We start from the raw sequence: 20,190 nt of genomic DNA on the forward strand, positions 1-20,190 counted from the left end.
GTAGGTACTTCAGAAATTACGATATTCATGTCGTCCCATGCTATGACCATTGGAGAACAAGGGTGGTGTGTTGTCAGAAGAGAGTGCATGTATAGAATTTCCTGCAGACACAGTTCTACAGTGGTAGGGATAACATGTGCATCACAGAGTGTGACTGAAATGGAAAAGCACTCCCAAGTTGAAGTAGCCAGGACCATATGTTTCTTTTGGGCAAAGCATCAAAATTGCACACTCAGTCTCCATATATGGACAAAATGCAATGTCATGTCAAGCCATAGTAATATGGTCCAACAATTTGATGAGAGCTGCACAGCGTGGGTGACGCTGATCGAGAGGGCCAGGTCTTGCACCTGCAATTTCCACCTTTTCGGCAAGTTGAAACAACATTTGGGGGAAAGAAATTTTCCAATGATGTGGACGTTCACACATCATTTCTTGAATGGCTTCATGAACAATGAGCAGATTTTTATTGTCGAGGAATTGATCAACTGATGGAATGTTCCAACCAATATTCACAGACTCGGTGACTACGCTGAAAAAATAGTGTCATGTCTTTGTGCTACTTTGAAGTGAATGCAGCATCCAATCAATTACTTGGTTACTTGGCCTGCCATAATAATGTGTAACGCACTTCTTGAAGCAACCGTATACAACATATGCAGGTCAATACAATGAGTAATAAATTATTTCATTTGTAAAATCCGGTGAAATTGATGTTCTTGTCAAAGTGCTGATTCCACTTTAGCTTTTAGTTCTACAACACCATGTATATTACACAGAATTTCAATTAGTGTATGAAACACTTAGTACATTTTTTTCAGGCCATTGCTCACCTTAATGGGACGGCAATAAAATTCCTTGCATTAACTTTCTACTGAGATCTTTTACCATCATTATGTGATGATGATACGCCATTCCATCAATGACTAATTGTGAGGTTTTAGAAATAAAATCTAATGCAATGCCCAACAAATTCAATATTTTCTGCTATCGAGGAAAGCTTTAAACAGCACAAAAATATTACAGTTCCTAAAAACCCTTTAACACAGGAGGACTCTCTCACTCTGCACTGGAGTGGAGTGCATACTATAAGGAAGCTTTCTGACCAATTCAAACTTTGTAAAAACTGGGTTTCAAACTGGTAAAGTTGCCTTCCCAGAAAGTTCTCCTACATAACTGTACATTCCATGGTGCAGTAAAAGATACATTTTGGAAACAATTGGTAGGAATGTTGCTACCATGTGCTTTCTCCTTAGGGTGCTAGCTGAAGAGTATGAAGGAAACTCGTAAGTACTTTTGAAACTAGGAGGAAGTCACTAACAAACACCTATAACAACTGAAAAGTATCACTGGGTAGCTGAAGAAAGGAAATAGAGCAAGTAACAAACCACAAAGATTGCCATTCACTTTACCTCTTGCTATTCATTCTGATTATATTTTATGAGGCATTTTCTTAATGTGATTCTCTAACTGCACAGTAATTGAAGGGTGGAGAGAAAAGGGAAGTATTTATGGGGCAGTGAGAGGCTGTGCTTTTTCTCTTTAGTTTGGAAACAGTTATTCTTCAATGTTTTCACCTGTTAGGTATTTTGTTCAATAGCTTTGCTGTGAGTAGATGTCATTGCTGCTGTCAAATTTATGTAAAACACCTATTTATGGCTGTCACACATACTTAATTGAAAACAGTATTATTTACAAACACAAATTTCTTTAGAAATTGGAATAAATGGAAGTCAGAGGGTTCTAAATGTAGTGAACATGGCCTATCTTCCAAGTAAGTGTTTCCCTTTCTAAAGCACTTTTTTTGGGCAGGTACTGTCTCCTACTGAAATATGATTTCTCCTCACTATTTTTTTCATCCATTTAGTCTATGATTTGTGTACTATTCACTAGTTATCGTTCCACTCTTCACAAGGTAGTCAATAAGATGAATCCCTCCATCCATTCCTTTTTTTCCAGTGCCATTGGCTTCTATCCACTGTTTGATTACTCTTAACATTTCTCATGTGAGATGGTAACCTCATCATAACAAAATGTTGCACAAAACAGCTGGTTTCTTTTTAAAGTAGTTCAAACAATGCCAGCAAATTAATATTTGCATTTGCTATTATCAACTTTCAACAAATCTGGCATCCATCTGGCACAATGCTTTCTCATTGTCAATTATACAAATGAGAGGAAACCTACTCTTATTTACGTAATACCTATGGCATCAAATATTTTATACACATTTAACCATTGATTGTCAAAAATTATATAGTTTTCTTTCTGGGTGTTTTCAAGTGTGGCAGCAATTTTGGAATGCCCTTCATGTGGATCATCTGTAAGAGAAATACAGCATGTTTGAATTAATTTATCCATTTTTAACAGTTTGAAATGGAGGAATAGACTCATATCCTTACATAACTTTGAATGACTTTATATTGGCATTAACCAAACCAAATAATTAGCCATGAGAAAATTTCTCACGTGGGAGAGATTATATACTTGCTAATCTGCCACCTCGATTATTGACCAGAAATTCCAATGAACTGTATATTTGAAGCTTCCTGATAGATCAAAATGGTGCACCCAGGCTGGTACTTGAACCCAGCACCTTTGTCTTTCATGGGCAAGTGCTCTACCAACTGAACTACCCAAGCACAACTCATGACCCATCCTCGCAGCTTTACTCCACCAGTACCTTCTCTCCTACATGCCAAACTACTCAGAAGTTCTCCTGTAAACCTTGTGGGACAAGAGCTCCTGGAAGAAAGGATACTGTGGCAGCCTGGCTTAGCAACAGCATGGCAGATAGCCTTCAGAGTGAATTTCTCCTATGCAGCATAGTTGTGCTGATAAGAAACTTCCTGGCAGACTGAAACTGTGTGCTCGACCAAGACTCGGACCCAGGGCCTTTGCCTTTCATAGGGAAGTGCTCTACCAATTTAGTTAATCAGGTATGACTCATGAGTCTGTCCTCACAGATTCCCTTCCACCACTGCCTCATCTCCAACATTCCAAAACTTTGGGTGTAAGGCCTATGTTTCATCTTCCAATGCCGGAGTTATCATCAGAGTACCACCTCAGAAAGCTGTTCACATCACAAACTTAGCAAGCCGAACTGGTTATATGAATCCACACAAAGGCCAGTTCACAACATAATCAGATTGCTGCCTAAGGTCACAGAGTCATGCCGACACATGTTATGGAGCTGTGGTGGGGAATAGTCAGTGATGTTTGTTTTGTTTAGCACTAAGGCCAACAACTTGTCTAATTTAAATCTTTCTTATTTTCTGTTAACAATACTAAGAAAAGGATAAGTTGCTACTCACTGTAAAGATGACATGTTGAGTTGCAGATAGGCACAGCGAGAAAACTGTTATACTTCACCAAAGAAAACATGCACACATTCACACAAGAAATCACGCCTCATGCACACACGACTGCTCCCAATTGGTAGCTCTGAATGTAATATGACTGTCATGTGCATAGCAATCTGGAGAGGGAGGAGGGATAGCAGTGTATGGTGGGGGGGGGGGGGGCAGAATGCTGTCCGGTGGGGCATGCAGGTACTAGATTGCAGCCTGATGAGTTTGCCATGTGCAATGTCAGGTGGTGGTGGTGGTGGTGGTGGTGGTGGTGGAAAAAGCAGCAAAGGAGAAAGGACGAGTGGGTGCACTGGCAGAGAGCAGTGCACAATGAGGGTGGGGGTCATGAAAAGAGAGGAGGTGATAGGACAGAGGGAGGAGAAACTGATTGGAGGGTGTTGGGACAGCATGTTGAGGCCAAGATAATTTTGGGAGCAGAGAATATGTTGTAAGAATAACTCTCATCTGCGCACTTTAGATAAGCTGGTGGTGGAAACGGGATACAGTTGGCCCAGGTTGTGAAGCAGCCATTGGAATCAAGTGTGTTATATTGAGCCCAGTGTGGCGGACTCTGCTCTTGGCCACAGTTTGGTAGTGGCTATTCATCCTGGTGGACAGGTGGTTTGCAGTCATACCAATATAAAAAGCTGTGCAATGGTTGCAGCAGAACTGGTATACCACATGGCTGCTTTCACAGGTGGCCCGGCCTTTGATTGGGTAAAATAAGCCTGTGACAGAACTGGAATGGGGAGTGCTGAGTGGGTTGATTGGACAAGTTTTGCGCCTCAATCTTCCACAGGCATATGATCCCTATGGCAATGGGTTGGAATTGGGAGTGGCATAGGGACAGACTAAGATGTTTTTGAGATTGGTTGGTCGACGGAACACCACATTAAGGAGGGGTGGGAAGGATCTTGGGTAGGATGTCCTTCATTTCATGGCATAATAGATAATCAAAGTCCTGACGAAGGATGTGATTCTGTTGTTCCAGTCTGGGATGGTACTAGGTGATGAAGGGGGCACTCTGGCTTTTGAGGGAGGTGGTAGGATTGGGTGTGTATGTGGCACAGGATATCTGTTTGTGGGATAGATCAGGAGGGGGGGGGGGGGGGGAGAGGGGAGATAATGCCCTACAACCACCAACCACAATCTGCATTTAGTCAGCTGCAGGGGGGGGGGGGGGAGGTGATAATGCCCTACAACCACCAACACAATCTGCATTTAGACAGCTGCCATCTCTCCCACACCAAAAAAAAATCCCTGCCATATAGCCTGGCTACCCAGGGATGGCTTATCTCAAGTATATTGAAAGTCTCACCAAGGATTTCCTTTTCCTAATGTTTCTGATATTCCAACCTGGAGTTTCCATTGTTTAATTTTCTTTTAAAGTCATTTTTGTACTTTTGGATCATATGGCCTTTCAGTACATCTTAGCATAGTAATGATTAGATCCTGCTAAAACCACAGTGTCAGAGAAAAGAATTTGGTAGGTCTCTGGTTCCAGTGCATGATTTTCTACTGCAGATTTATCTGTCATGCCCAAGTGACAATTGCTCATGAGTTCCATAAGACAGGTTTTAATGTTTCTTTTTATAGTTCATGTGTGCAACTGAACGCAAATGCAAGGGATTTTATATGCTCCTGCTGTGCCAAGTGGAGGCCACAGGTCCAACTGCAGTGTTCAAATATTGGTGCACCTTTCTTGTTGGTTTGAACATAGTATCAATACCGTGTTTCTAAGTACTCTGCTTGCTTGGTGGGACCCCATAAGTCTTCAGCCCCTGGTTTGGTTTTGATACATTGAGGACATCTTTCCATATGGACTCATGGTGAGGCTGACCTGTTAAAATTCCTGGAATCTCTGAATACCTTCCCCAAATTAAATTTCCCATGAATCCCGTTCTACTTTCCTTAAAGTTGATCTCTTCCTCACTGAAGGCCAGCTACACACTTCTGTCCACATTATACCTACAAACAAACAAAAATACTTACTTTTTGACAGTTGCCATCCTTTCCATGTCAAATGTTCCCTACCATACAGCCTTGGCATTTGAGGCAAATGTATTTGTTCGAATGCAGACTCTTTACAGCAATACACCACCATTCTCACCTCAGCCTTAACTGGATGTAATTACCCTACTAGCCTAGCTCAAAAGCAGATTGCCTGGGCTATAACATCCAATCATGGTACTGCTGATCCCTCCAAAAAACAACTTCAGAGCAAACCACACCACAGGTCATTCAGTATTATCCTGGACTGGAATGTATTAATCAGCTACTTTGACAATGAAATGACTTTTTAAAGTCATGCCCTGAAATGAGATCCACTCTGTCTGAGATTTTGCCCAGCATACCTAGAACAGCTTTTTGTTGCCCTCCCAATCTCCGCAATATTCTTGTTAGACCCTATGATTCTTCTGCACCCATCTCCTTGCCCTATGACTCCCTATCCTGTGAATGTCCCAGCTGCAAGACCTGTCCTATGCACCCTCCTACCACCACCTATACCAGCCCTGTAACTGGGAAAACATATACTATTAAAGGGAGAGCCACCTGTGAAACAACACGTCATGTTATGTAAACAGTGTCTGGCCTTTTACATTGGCATGACTACCACCAAATAATCTGTTAGGATGAACAGGCATAGGCAAAGGGTGTATACTACCAACACACATTATCTTATTGCAAAGCAAGCTCCACAACATGACAATCATATCCTGTTTCGTCACACGCACTATCTGGATTCTTCCTCCAGATACCAATTTCTCATAACTCTGCAGATGGGAACTAACATTACATGTTCTTTGTTCTTGCCACCAACCTGGCCTTAATTTACATTAATTTCTTCTGTCTCAGCATTCCTTCACTCCATTTTAGTTTTCTTGATCTTTTATTTTCTTACCTGTCTATTTTTCACCATTCCCCTCCTACATCTGTTACATGCAATGCAATTAGCTTCTCACTGTTATTAACTTGTTCATGATATTTTAGCAGTAATCTCTGTTTTGTATATTACCCTGTCTTCCACCTTTTAGCTCTCATGTTTTCAAATCTCATCCAATGCAGTCCCCAACAGTCTGTCTTTCCTTTTCATCCCATCTGGTAAGTCTCCCCAATCTGCGGTTCTGGGTGACTTTTCTGAAATCTACCCCTTTTCCTAGACCTCTCCAGTCTTTTTCCTTCATCCCTCTTCCTTCCCCTTCAACCCTTCTGCCTGAAGAAGGAGCCTCTAGCTCTGAAAGCTTGCCTAATTATAGCCTTCTTTTATGTGTGTGTTCTGCCGCTTGGTTGATGAGAAGATTTTTTTATCTAACCCATTACATTAAACTATATGTAGGGGTGGACATGGTTCCCAAGGATAGATGCATACTTGTGTACAGAATGACAAGATCACCCATGGAATGCCACAAAACATTGCCCTTCTGACGACTGTTGCAGGGTATTTGCTTTCAGACATTTCATGCTGTATATGCCAAAAGCCATCTGTCTGATTGAGCATATAACATCATTCGTCTGAAAAGGCCAAATGTTGCCACTCAATGTACATCCAGCAATACTGCTATTCAAATTGCATCCTCTGTCGCTAATAAACAAAATCAGCACAGCTGCATGAACCATGCACCTGCTGTAGAGGCCCAGATGCAAGATTCGCTGAATGGTCATGAGGAGCCACTGCTGGTAGCCCCCTGGTTCATGTTGGTGGTCAGTTGCTCAACAGTACACGTCACCACAGCTGTCACTCGTCTCTATCATCTATGGCCAATGGTGCACCATAGATGCCTTTGCACCGGTTTTGCCATTCACAGTATACTTTAACCATGGCAGCACACGAACAGTTTATAAACCTAGCCATTTCGGAAATGCTTCTACCCTTGGCCTGAAAACCAATGATCATGCCCTTTTGGACATCAGATAATCACCCCGTTTCTACATTACGACAAGACAGCACTGTTTTCTGAATGTCCCTGACACACTTTATATACCCTTCACAGCTAGTGCTGCCACCTGATGTCTGTGAGTGGTTATTGCATGTTGACATCAAACATAGGCAGTGGTCACATTAATGTGACCGAACAGTGCATATGTATGCTATGGTGACATATGAAATGTCTGTTGAGAAACCTGGCCAACATTAAAAATATTGTTTGTAAGATTGCTAATGAGAATTTGAAATGTGGTACAGGTGTAGCTGAATAAAAAAAATATGTAGATATTATTGTTGGATGTACGGTCCACCAGTTATGCAAACCACCGGTTTTTTTAAAGTTCCCAAACATGTTTCAGCACCTCTGTGCCTTCATCAGTGGGTTTCTGTTTTATTTAATCTGTAATATGAACATTTTTACTAAATGATTACAAAATTACGGAAATATTTAGTTCAAATAACTTCTTGTGATGATGGCACAGAGGTACTGAAACATGTTTGGGAACTTTGAAAAAACCGAGTTTTGCATAACTGGTGGACCTTACATCCAACAACTTTAACTGCAAACATGAAAGACAAAGGAGCTGCAAATCCAAATGATGAATAATATGTATATAACTTATGGTTATGATATTACGTTTTTTTTCCACACCTAAAGAACTGGAGTATAAATTAGAGATAAAAGTGGTTTACGAGTCCTCTTTGTGGCTAGTCAACATGTACACACAAAGTGAGACAGGTTTTGATTAAGTCACATTATGACTATGTCATGTTTAAAGACTTTGTTGAATTATATGAAGTTCTGTCCAAATACTATATGTAAATAGCTTCCAGTTCAAGAAGTTTAAAATTGATGAAATAAAAGAGAGAAATTGTTGCTATTTTAATTTTATACTGCTAAAGTGTGTTTGGAACTACAAGTATTCTTTACTGAGTTATTTAATAAGAGTTACAAGGACACCACTCATCTAACAGCGGGGATAAGTGTTGGTACATTGTTGTGTTGCCCAATGTCCACTAGACCACTGAATGATGACCATCGCAGGGAAAGGACAGTATGACACAAAGGAGATGAGGAGTTTTTAAATAAAGAATACTCTGACAATTTTAAAATTAATGTATGTTTAATGACATTAAATCAAAACTGACTACTTGCATTTAATGTAGGCCAGGCCTATTTGTGGAAAATATTGCCACAGATATGATGTTCATCATTTTGAATGCACGATTCAGGTCTCTTCTCTAACTCCCCCATTACACAGAACGTCTCTGCAGAAATTTCTTGAATGATTGCATTCTTCAACTGGTCCAAATTTTGTGGTCTGCAGTTATACACACAGTTCTTGAGGTATGGCCACAGAAAAAAGTCACACACTGATAAGTCTGGAGATGTGGAAGGCCGCCAAGGAACATTACCAAAACTTAAAATAATCTGTCCAGGAAACATTCACTGAAGAACTGCCATCAAGGCATCCGTGGTGTTTGATGTAGTGCTATCCTGCAGAAAACAGACACCTTCTAAAGAGATTCTTTGTATTCTCATTTCTGGCTTCACAAACACTTCAATCACATGAATATATTGAGGCGAATAAACAGTGATTGCGGCCCCATTTTCTACAAAAAAATAAAAAAAAGGTCCAATAATGCTGAGAGTGTCAAGACCCCAACACACTATCTTTTTCAGAGTGAAAAGGACCGGGGGAATAAGTTATAGATGCTCAAGCACCCAGTAATGCAGATTTCATTTACTGATGGTCCCATTTAAGTGAAAATGAGTGAGCTTCATCTCTCACCAATAAAATCATGTTACCACTCAAAATCACTTGTATTCTGCAAGCAAAGGCACCACGTACAGCAAAATCAGTTGGCTCCAGTTGTTGCACAATAAGAAGTTTGTCTAGATGGAACTTTATGTATATCAAATTTGTCTAACAGACTCATGGCTGACTGCTAACTCACTGACATGATGTCTAGCTGACCATCCTGGTTTCTGACTATTACTTCACTTATCCTTGCCACATTTTCTGGCATTTTGGACCTGTACCCTTCTTATCCATTATGTTCCCAGTTGATCTGAAGTGTTCCACCTGTCTGACAACTCTGTTACGACTTGTAACAATTCCATGTCAACCAAGATTGAATTGTACATGAAATATTTGTTGCATGGCTGGAACAGACTCACCAATCCTAACAAAACTGTCACAGATGAACAAAAGATGTTGCAGGTCCCATTGCTCCATTGTTACCGAAATGGTGTCTTGTAAGGAGAAGAACTACCTCCACCACGATCTTTTTCCACTGCTACGCTCTCAGTATTAAGCAGTTCAAAACCATCCCTCTACCATGTATCACTCTGTATTTGTTATCATTTAATTTGTTTAGACTCACATATTGCTGGGAAGAAGTACTACTTGTGCATGTATGCTGGGCCAGTAGGATGTCATGCACCTACAAGGCAGGACGACTACTGCAGTTTTGCTAAATGTTCCAATACTTGCTGGATGGGGAGTTATCCCATGTTACGACATCCTGGCTTGGAGAAGTGGGTTGCACAATCAAGAAAATATGCATTCCATGACAATCATGATTACATCAGAGATGAAGAAAAAGATTCATTTTATCACTGAGATTGGTTCAGTTTATGTAACATCAGATCGAATGTATGAACATTCTTTTAAATGTACCATTGACCTTCTATTGTAAATTCTGACAGAAGACATTACATACGGGTTACAAGAAGAAATACTTTCTGTAATTCAACAGAAAGTTTAGATTTGTTAACAGTTTACAGATCTCATCACAAGAACAGCTGTAGAGATCACACCAAGAAATATCTGAAAGTTTGTCTGAATAGTATTTAAAGACACAGCAGTTCAGAATTTAAGAACACCACTCTTAATCAGAACATACATATTGCATCAGAAGTAAGAAGTCACCACAATTCAAAAGCTTCTGTGCTATGCTTATCATCTATGTACATTTAACTTCTGTACAAAGCTACACTCCAGACAAATATCTTCAGAAAAAGATTACCTAGAACTTAAATTGCTATTAGATGTCAACAAATTCCTCTTTTTCAAAAACGATTTTCTCGCAATTACCAATGTGTATTTTGCATCCTCTCTATTTTGGTCATCACAAGCCCACACAGTAAAAATTGTCTACTATTTTCAGTTTCTGATATCCTAATACAATTTCCTCACCATCACCTTATTAGATTCCTTTGTTTTACTTTTATTGATGTTCATCTTATAATTCTTTTCAAGACACTATCCATTCTGTTCAACTGTTCTTCCAAATCTTTTGCTGTCTCTGATACAATTGCGCTGTCACTAGTGAACATGAAAGATTACATTTCTTCTCAATGAACTCCAGTTTACTTTGCAAATTCCTCCTTGGTTTCCTTTACTGCTTGCTCAGTGTACATACTGAATATTATCAGGACTAGGCTACAACACTTTCTCACTCCCTTCTTGACCACAGTGCCCCTTTCAAGTCCTTCAACTTGCACAACTGCAGTCCGATTTCTGTATAATTTGTAAATAATCTTTCACTCCCTGTATTTTACCCCGGCTACCTTCAGCATTCCGAAGAATGCATCTTAGTCAACACTGTCAAAACCTTTTTCTAAATCTATAAATGCTATAAATGTAGCTATTCCTTTTTTCAATCTACCTCCCAGGATAAGCCATAGGGTCAGTATTTCCTTGTGCGTTCCTACATTTCTCTGATACACAAAGTTATCTTCACTGACATCAGTTTTTACCAGTTTTTCCACAGTTCCGTAAATATTCATATTAATATTTTGCAACCGTGACTTATTACACTAATGATTTGGAAACATTCACATCTGTCAGCACCTACCTTCTTTGGAATACGAACTGTTATGTTCTTTCTGAGGATATTTCACCTGTCTCTCATATCTTGCACACCTGGTGAAATAAATTTGTCATGGCTGGTTTTCCCTTGGATTGCAATAATTCTGAGGGAATGTTGTTTATTTCTGCGGCTTATGTCAACTTAGGCCTTGCAGTGGAGTATCAAATTCTTCTTGCAGTATCACATCTCCCAACTCGTCTCCGTCAACTTCCTCTTCCCTTTCTATAATATTTCCAGTTGAAGTTCATGATCAATAAATTATGATCAGAGTCCACATATGCCCCTCGAATTTCTTACAGTTTAAAATCTGGTTTCAACATCTTTGACTTACCATTATATAAGCAAAGTGAAACCTTCATGTATCCCCAGGTCTCTTCCATGTACCCAATCTTCTTTCATAATTTTTAAACCAAACATTAGCAATAATTAAATTGTTCTCTGTACAGAATTCTACCAGGCAGCATCCTCTGTCAATCTTTTCCCTAGTCAGTGTTCTGCTATTTTTCCTTACCTTCTTTATTCTAATATCAAATTCCAGTCACGCGCCATTATTTTCATCTCCTTAACCACCTGAATAATTTATTTTATTTTGTCTGTCACTACACTTTCTTTCAGTCTCTTCATCACATGCAGAAACAGTTGGAATATTAACGTGTACTTCTGAGATGGGTGTTGGCTTCGTGTCTATCTTGGCTACAATAATGCATTCACTATGCTGTTCATGGTGGTTTACTGCATCCATATTTTCTTTTCATTATTGAAACTACTCCTATTTGATTTTTTATTTATAGCCCTATTTTGACCCAACCATAAGTCCTGTTCTTGCCATATTTCACTAGTTTCCACTATATCTAACCTCAACACATCAACTTCTCTTTTTAAATTTTCTAACTTACCTACATATCAAGGTATCAAACATACCACACTCTGATCCGTAGAATGCCAGTTTTGTTTTTCTGATGACAGCATCCTCCTGAGTAGCCCCCGTCTGAAGTTCCAAATGGGACCGGTTTTAGCTCTGGAATAATTTAGCGAAGAGTGTGCCGTCATCATTAATCCATACTGTACTACTGCATACCCTCAGGAAAAAATATTAGCTGTAGTTTCCCCTTGCTTTCAGCTGTTTGTATAACCACACAAGGTCATGACGGTTAAGGTTAAAATGCCACAGCAGTCAATGGATCAGACTGTTGTCCTTGCAACTACTGAAAAGGCTGATGTCCCTCTTGCGGTACCATGGGTTAGCCCTTCGACCGCTATGCAGAACACTGGCGGTCTCACCTCGTGTGCTGCATTTTCGCGCCACTCACCATGCACTGGGTGCTGAATGCTTCTGGCGCACTCGCCACGCAAGGCTTCCAACCAGCTCGCTGTTTTTAGACTTTCTATTTTGTTCTGGTCTTTGGGCTGGCTTTGGAAGAATTGGGGGTATTTATTTACAACATTTTCATGTGAGGCACATTTTTATTTTAATGTATATACAAATCAAGACATTTACAATAGTGGTATACTTCTAAGTTCTTTCAAAACAAGGTTTAACAGTTTTTTTTATCACTGAAACTGTGTGTGATAAGTTTTGAAGCATGGATAAGCACAAAGAGTTACACTGAATTCCTTATAGCACAACTTCGTCTGTTTCCTAACACCACTCCGAGCACAGAGCATGAATATCTTGTACTTTTCCAACTGATCTGGTAAATGTGTCGACACAATTACTCTTGTAGGGTACACTTGATGTTTAGGTCTCTTGCGATCGACGTAAAAAGTTGCAAAACTTTCTCAAATTACATGGTGAGGAAACTTCTCCTACTTAATGTTTGTCCCATATTTGCAGTATAAGCAAAAGGCATTGAACATTACCATGCCCAAAATATGGAAAAACAATTTACTGTACCACTTAGATGACTCCTGTGTACTTTTCACTGTTATTATTAGCATGTCACTTCAGTCGACTAGTCCCAGTGTTTTATTGTAATCTGTTACCACGCTCTGTTTTATTTTCAGATCACCACTCTTCCGATCTCTTTTTGAAGTCAGATGTATTTCAGCTTTGTGATACGTTGATAGCCTCCAGAGTTCCTTCTTGTCCTGCCACTTCAGAGCAATTAGTTTTCCTGATTCTGAAGATCGGAATGTTATTTCTTCTTTCTTCAGTTTCTCCTCCATTACTGGCATTTCCTTCCATGTTCATGTAACTGTACCACATGCATTTGCCACTCTATTATACAACCAACAAAATAGATCTGGGCTGGTGTACCAGTTGTCGACAAACAGCGTGTGTCCTTTCTAAAAGTAAGGTTGGAATAACGTGCCTACTGTATTCCCCGACACTGTCATACCATGATTATCAATGTCTGTCTGTGCACCAACATAAACAATAAAACCCAGTATATAATTTGTCTCACAATCACAAATTACAAAAATTTTAATTCCAAACCTACTTCTCTTTGCGGGAATGTATTGCTTTACTTTCAAACGGCCTTTGAACAGCATCAGAGATTCGTCTCATAAGGACAGAAAGTTACTTTGAACATTTTCCAAAAATGTTCTACAATAGGCTGAATTTTCAACAAGTAATCCCTATTTAGGGGCAAAGTGTTGTCGTGGAAATGCAGTAAATTCAATAGCAACAAAATATTGGTTTCTGGAGATTACTTTGGAAACAGTTTGTGTTTCTAGCAAAAGATCTGTCGACCAACATTCACTCAGTTTTAACTTTTTCACTATAGCCATCAGAAAGGAAGACACTATAAAAATATATGTTTCTGACATTTGTGTCACTCCACTTGTTTATTTTACAATTTGTCTTTGGTTTGCAGTTGGCTGATTGATACGTATAATACTTATTTGTTTCCTGGTAAATCATATCAACAATGTCTGTATTTACAAACAGTTTAAAGAAACAGAGGCAGCTCTCATTTTCACTTACTTGAGCTTTCATTCCTGATGAGGATTCATTGAACTGATGCTTCTTTGGAATTATGTTTCAACACCTCCATTTGTTTTCTGTCAGCCTTGTGGGTCGCTGTGCATCTTCATTTGAAGATGATGAGCACTGAGTAGAAGTACCCAGCTGCGGACTTCCTCTTGATGTCGTAGGCTTTGTACTAGTAATTACAGATGGAAATGAATGCGAACCAACGTCTGTAGATTGTAAACTATTCATAAGAGAATCTTCTTCTTCTTCTTCTTCTTCTTCTTCTTCGCTGTCTATTGATGAGCACAGCGATTCTTCAGTCACTCTCCATCAACATCTGTATTATCTCTTTGGATGTGAGGAGCTTTTTACATGCCTTCACAATACGTAAATTCACAATGCAAACACAAGTGAATAAGAGGACTGATGTCTGAACCAAGAATAGTGTCTCGCAGAATGGCGCAAAACTACAGTTCGGCAGAAATCGCAGTAGCATCATCTGTTGTGTCTAAAGCAAATTACTTGTACAAGTGCTGTGAGGGTCCACCAAAAGCATTGACATTGACTTCAAATGTAGTCGTGTTCTTCATACTGAAATGCCATCTGTTGTGGTTAGAGCAAATGATAAGGTGTGGGGAGAGTTTGTCAGTAGCACTGCAGACAAACAGACGTCTCATTCAAGCACAGCTAAACAATAGGCAAGTGAACGTTTCAGAACTTAACAGCAGTGGGCAGCACGTGGGGCACGGTAGTGCTGAACTGCTGTGGCAGTCAGCCACACACCAGACACGGCACGCTCGGGCCACTGTAGCAGTCAGCCACAGTCAACAGGTTAGTCTGGCCTCTCCAGAGATACCCTTCCATTGTGGTTGTACTGACAATAGTTACCCATGTCATAGAGGAATGGAAGCATCCCCACCTTGTCAAGGTCCATGCTTAATAGGGGGATTCAAAATATAAGGAAACATGATTTTCACATAATTCCTCGTATTCAGATCATTTGTTACTGTATGATGGTATCTATCATTCATCCTGAATGTTTTTAATAAACATTCTACTTAAGGCATTAATCAATTACCAATTTTAAATGCACCTTATTGGTGTTCCTCAGCATTCTATATAGCCATATCACGATCTAGTTGCATAGGTGCTTCTCTTGCTCTACGAAACATTTGAAACAATGTTAAAAATTTCTGGTATGATCTTAAATTTTTGGTGAAGAACTCAGTGATAACACAAGTTTAAAATCATATATTTAAAAAAAATAGAAAGGAAACCTTGTATTAAGATCAGAGCATGATAGGAAAAGCAGAATACAGCAAAATTTGCCAGGTAACCATAGGAAATGCACCATTGCGAAGTTACTGCCATAAAACAGCAGTCCATCAGCAGTGACAGTGCACAACCATGTTCATTTCCCCAAAATCGCTGCAACCAGTCCATGTTCTGCTGAATAATGCAGATACTAATTAAATTAGTTCTAATTAAAGTTAAACAGCTAACACTCTGCATACTTTAAATGCATATCCAAGAATGTTAACATAAAACTAAATTTTTTAGTGATGTTCATTCGGTAAAGCTTGGTAATTAAGTCACATAGTGTATCAGACTACAAATTCAATGGTCCACAGTCAATCCTCAGTCAGTCCTGCAATTTCCTCTTCTTCCACCTCTGCCAATTATTTGTAATGAAAACAGTGCCAAGCAGCAATGAAGTTCAGACTCCATGCCAAACCATAGGTTTCACTTTAACTGCATGACAAGTTCAAGTGAAAGATCTGAGGAAAACATATTTGTTAGTTCATTTTCCTTGGATCATTTGCACAATAAATAATAATGACATAGAACAAGTAATTTTATATCCACATTACAAATTATTTTGTAAATATGGCTACACACTGATCATTTACAACCTTTTTTTTCTTCTCTTACATTTCATTAATATAAATTTTATACTGAATAGAATAGAATCAGTTGTAAAGGAGAAAATTGTTCAGTTTGTTTTCAAATTTAACTTTTCTGTCTCTCAGATATTTTATATCACCGAGTAGGTGAACCAAAATTTTGGTTGCATCTTTCTACTAAAGAAATCCTTAATGTGGAGCAATGTATGTCATTTTCTCTTCTGGTATTGTAATTATGTGCTTCATTGTTCCTTTTGAACTGCAGTGGATTATTCAGCAAATTTCATGACAGAATAAACATACTGTTAAACAGCAGTCCAAATGCCTAACACATTAAACAGATTTTTACAAGATGATTGTGAGCTGTCCCACCTATTATCCTTTCACTATGTTTTGGAGCAATGAAGACTTTCTTTTTTAAAGATGAGGTACCCCAGAACATCATTCGGTATGACATTACTGAATGAAAATATGCAAAATATGTTACTTCACTGATTTGTCTTTTCCCAAGATTTGCAATGATTCTATGCATAAGTATGGCTAAACTAAGTTGTTTTAGGAGATCCAAAATGTGCTTTTTCCAGTTGAAACTCTTGTCAGCATGGACAAATAAGAATTGTGAAGTTTTCGCCTTATTTATTATTTTCTCACCATGTGTTACAGTTATTATTGGTGTAGTACTTCTGTGTGCAGAACTGAATATGTTGGCCTTTTAAAATTGAGAGTGAGACCATTCACGAAAAACTGGTAAATGATACTTTTATTTTTGATGAACACTGTTTACCATTTCTTATTTTGCTGTATGTATGCTTGGATTGGTTAAAATATTAGTGTAATCCACAGAAAGACCTGATTCGGCTTCTTGTATATTAGACAGAAGATTGTTTACATATATGAGGAACAACAGTGAACCTAAGATTGGACCTTAGAGAGCCCCATGTGTGATTTCTCCCACCTCCCACCTAAGAAGAATCTTCCCTGATTACATTGGTTTCTACATTCTTTTGGGTAGATATGAGACTGTCCATGGTTTGCTCTACCATCGATCCCATAAAACTTCAGTTAACTAGGAGAATACTGTGATTCGCACAGTCAAATGCCTTAGACAGGTTGTAGAAAATACCAACTGGTGCTATTTTGTTATTTAATGCTTGTAAAATTTGGTGCGTGAATGTGTAAATCAATGGCATTCTCAGTTGAGCAACTCTAAACTGTGATTTACTGAGAATGTTATTGTTGCTCAGCTGGGATACTAGTTTAGAATATTCTTACATCACCTTCACAAGAATTTTGGGAAATGATGTCAGTGGAGAAACATGTCAGTATAGAGGGGTTTAACAACGGCATGTTTTAATCTCTATGGAAAAATGTCTCGAGTTAGTGATGCATTACGTACACTGAACTGCCAAAGAAACCGGTATAGGCATGTATATTCAAATACAGAGATACATAAAAAAAGGCAGAATATGGCCTACAATCAACAACGCCTATATAAGACAACAAATGTCGGGTGCAGTTGTTAGATCAGTTACTGCTGCTATCATGGCAGGCTATCAATATTTAAGTGAGTTTGAATGAGCTATGACACACATCTCTGAGGTAGCGATGAAGTGGGGATTTTTCCATACGACCATTTCACATGTGAAGTGTGAATATCAGGAATCTGGGAAGACATCAAATCTCCGACATTGCTGCATCTGGAAAAACGTACTGCAAGAGTGGGACTGACAATGAATAAAAAGAATTGTTCAATGAGACAGAAGTGCAATCTTTCCACAAATTGCTGCAGATTTCAGTGCTGGACCGACAACAAGTGTCAGTGTGTTAACTAGCCAATGAAACATCTCATTGATATGGCTTCCGGAGACAAAGGCTCACTCGTGTACCCTTGATGACTGCATGACACAAATCTTTACGCCTCACCTGGCCCTGTCCACACTGACATTGGACTGCTGATGACTGGAAACATGTTGCCTGGTCAGACAAATCTCATTTCAAATTTTATTGAGTGGATGGATGTGTACAGGTACAGAAACAACCTCATGAAGCCATGGACCCTGCATGTCAACAGGGGACTGTTCAAGCTGGTGAAGGCTCTATGCTGTAGGGCATGTGCATTTGGAGTGATATGGGACCCCTGATACGTCTAGATATGACTCTGGCAAGCGACATGTATGTAAGCATCCTGTCTGATCACCTGCATTCATTGTGCATTCCGACAGACATGAACATTACTGAACACATCTGGGATGCATTGCAACATGCTGTTCAGAAGAGATCTCCACCCCCTTGTACTCTTACGTATTTATGGACAGCCCTGCAGTATTCATGGTGTCAGTTCCCTCCAGCACTGCTTCAGACATAAGTTGAATCCTTGCCATGTTGTGTGGCGGCACTTCTGCGTGCTCGCAGGGGGCCTAACAATATTGGGCAGGTTTGCCAATGCATTTCTGAAAAGAGTGGTCTTATTATATGAAAACAAATCTTTAGTACTCTCTTAGAAACACCATCAAACCAGATGAGCTTTTATTTTTGAGAAAACGTATAATTTTCTTAATTTCAGGATTCATTCATACGATTAAATTTAATGAGAATTACTTTTTCCAACTTACTGCTGTGATGTTTCTCTTGAACTGTTTGTTTCTACACTTTCTACTATATTTAAGGAATGATTATTAAATATATTTGCTATCTGTGAATCATCCTTTACATGCCTTCCATTTAGTTCAATAGTGATGTGGCCGGATGCCCCGTCCCTCGTTTCACTACATTCCACACCGAGGAGAACCATGTGCAATAAAGCACTGTGGTGTTCAGACCAATCTTCTCGTTGACAGTAGTTTTAAGAAATACACTGTACTACACTGAGTAGCTGATGTGATGTACTACTAATACTATTACTACTACATCCATATTCCTGCCAACCATTGTGAAGTGCACGGTAAAGGGTTATGTCCCATTGTACCATTTCTTAGATTTATCAGGATTTCTGCCTAATCCATCCATGTATGTTGCATGGGAAGAATGTTTAAATGCCTCCAAGCTTGCCAATATTGTCCTCGTGATCCCTACAGAAGCAATATGTAGTGGGTTATAGTATCTTCCTAAATTCATCACTTAAAGCCAGTTCTTGAAGCTTTGTAAGAAGGCTTTCTCAGGAGAGTTTATGCTTATCTTCAAGAGTTTGCCATTTCTGTTTATTCAGCATCTCTATAACAGTCTCCCATGGGTCAAACAAACCTGAGGCAATTCATACGGCCCGTATGTGTTCAATATCTCATGTCAGGTATCATAGGTGCAACACTGTTAGGAATAAAATCCAAATGCAGCATGTTTTAATTTTTTTAAATGTATGATAACAACAGAAACTTTTATTCTAACAGGAAGATCAGTACATTAAAATGGCACACTTACGGAAAAGAAAACTTACACTATATTTATAACACTTTTGCTTTTCATGTCACGTTCTTTCATAGAAAGAGCTTAAAATCATAACTTCAACATTGCCTTGTAGTAGACACTACCAAATAAATGAGCAGTTTACCTTCTCTGAAATCCTTGGTGTGTTTCAAATGATTACTGTAGCCTCAATAGTGCTTGCAAGCAGCTCTTGATCATTGTTGACTCATATTTCATAAAGTGACATTTCATAAAATTATACACAAAATGGTTCAAAGATAATCTAGGAGACTACCACTAGGTACCGCCATACCAAATCTACATGAACCCAAATACTTTAATGATGCACTGTCTACTGCTGGAGTGCAATGTTGTATAGCACTGCCTTAATGGAGTAACATTCTCTGTCACAGAGGAGAGAAATATTTTCCAGAAGTATAGGCAATTCCACTAGCAAGATTTATAAATAATTCTCTTTATTTAACCAGACATATGGAAGGAAAAAACTGATCAATTTGTCAATATTTATTTATGACAAGACATTCACCAAAACTCTTTCTCAGTGAACAAGTTCTTGAAGAAAATGGGGATTTTCATACAACCACTGGCACCAGTTGAGAATGTTTAAAACTTAATCCTTTGTAAAAATAGCCTCACCCATATGGAGGAAGAAATGGGCAAATTAACACTGTTGAGACACTGATGCTGTCTTCATGGCTCGATGGGAAAAAAAGAAAAAAATGATCACTTTGGATAATCTCCTGCTCATAGAACTTCCTCCTGTGCATGGGCTGCATGACTCACTGCTCTGGTGGT

At 39.0% G+C, this 20,190-nt stretch overlaps 1 protein-coding gene across 3 annotated transcripts in view; it reads right to left on the reverse strand.

Moving 5' to 3' along the window:
- LOC126469905 (RAB6A-GEF complex partner protein 2) overlaps positions 1 to 20,190 on the reverse strand; it is an 82,673-nt gene that overhangs the window by 9,052 nt on the left and 53,431 nt on the right. The gene's annotated exons all lie outside the window — the stretch shown is intronic.

This window comes from Schistocerca serialis, chromosome 1, assembly GCF_023864345.2.
Source record: "Schistocerca serialis cubense isolate TAMUIC-IGC-003099 chromosome 1, iqSchSeri2.2, whole genome shotgun sequence".
Classification (NCBI taxonomy): domain Eukaryota; kingdom Metazoa; phylum Arthropoda; class Insecta; order Orthoptera; family Acrididae; genus Schistocerca; species Schistocerca serialis.